This window comes from Pseudophryne corroboree, chromosome 4 (assembly GCF_028390025.1).
Source record: "Pseudophryne corroboree isolate aPseCor3 chromosome 4, aPseCor3.hap2, whole genome shotgun sequence".
Classification (NCBI taxonomy): Eukaryota; Metazoa; Chordata; class Amphibia; order Anura; family Myobatrachidae; genus Pseudophryne; species Pseudophryne corroboree.
This window is the reverse complement of record NC_086447.1, coordinates 418,770,098-418,771,338: the sequence shown is the minus strand read 5'-3', so window position 1 is coordinate 418,771,338 and position 1,241 is coordinate 418,770,098. Positions and strand designations below refer to the sequence as shown.

Genomic DNA, 1,241 nt, shown 5'->3' with positions numbered 1-1,241 from the left:
GGTCAGGCGATCCAAGTTCAGTCGGACAATGTGACGGCGGTAATGTACATAAACCGACAGGGAGGAACGAAGAGCAGAGCAGCAATGTCAGAGGTAACATGGATTCTCCTCTTGGCGGAAAGACACGCTATGGCATTGTCTGCAATCTTTATTCCAGGAGTAGACAACTGGGAAGAAGATTTCCTCAGCAGACATGACCTCCACCCAGGAGAGTGGGGCCTTCACCCGGAGGTGTTTGGGTGCGTGACACATCGGTGGGGAACTCCACAAATCGACATTATGGCCTCTCATCTCAACAAGAAACTCAGGCGGTATTGTTCCAGGTTGGGAGACCCACAGGCAGTGGCGGTGGACGCTCTGGTGGCTCCATGGGCCTTGAACAGAACAGACTCTTATTCTAAATGTTAAATATTAAGATATGTAGAAATATTAAAATATGATTTTTAATGATAATTATTAAAAAATAGACAAAGAATTACCCAGAAGCGAATACCGCAACAAACAGATAATGTGCAAAAAAATAGGTTAAAATATCATGGTCACACTATGCAATGGTAGTTTGAAAGGATGTGGACACAGTGAGTCCTACGCTCCTTTCCCTTGACCAGTACAGAAAGATCTGTATTAATGAGACCAGTAGGTTAATCAGTACCCTATAGGGAACCTGATCACCAGTATATAGCGAAAGCTAAACAAGCAACGATCGTAATTTCAGTTCAATACCCAATAATTGAGTAGAGCACATGAGAAGTGTTGCTAGTAGGAATGAAAGAAGGAACAAATGGTGATACTGCTGTTGGTGTTATGTTTCAATCACAGCACAAATAAAGTCCAAAAAGCTCTACAACACTGGGTATTCCTGGGAGGTCTCCCAACCAAGTACTGACCCAGCCCAGCACTGTTTCGCTTCCAAGATCAGGCGAGAATAGACATTTGCAGTGCGGTGTGGTAGTAGGGTAGTAGGACTGGGTGTGACAACACCAATGAGAGTGCACCTATATAAGAATGAATAGAATCAGGTTTGTATTAGAGCTAGTGTAAAATAAGACAGAAAAGGATTGAAGGAGATGTGGATCTGCTTTCTGTGTTAGGCAGGAGAGCAAAACATGACACTCTAGTGTCAAGTCCGCCCCCTATATCACAGATGAGAGTCCACTGAAATAAGTAAAGTCAGAAAAGACAGTCAATTGTATACAGTAGTAGGTATAGATAGGTGATCAATTTGAATAAGCTTGTTAGCA

The 1,241-nt window shown here is 42.9% G+C and overlaps 1 pseudogene; it reads right to left on the bottom strand.

Annotated features, from left to right (window-relative positions):
* Window positions 1-838: 838 nt before the first annotated feature.
* LOC134912953 (5S ribosomal RNA) lies at window positions 839-957 on the bottom strand (annotated as a pseudogene).
* Window positions 958-1,241: the final 284 nt, after the last annotated feature.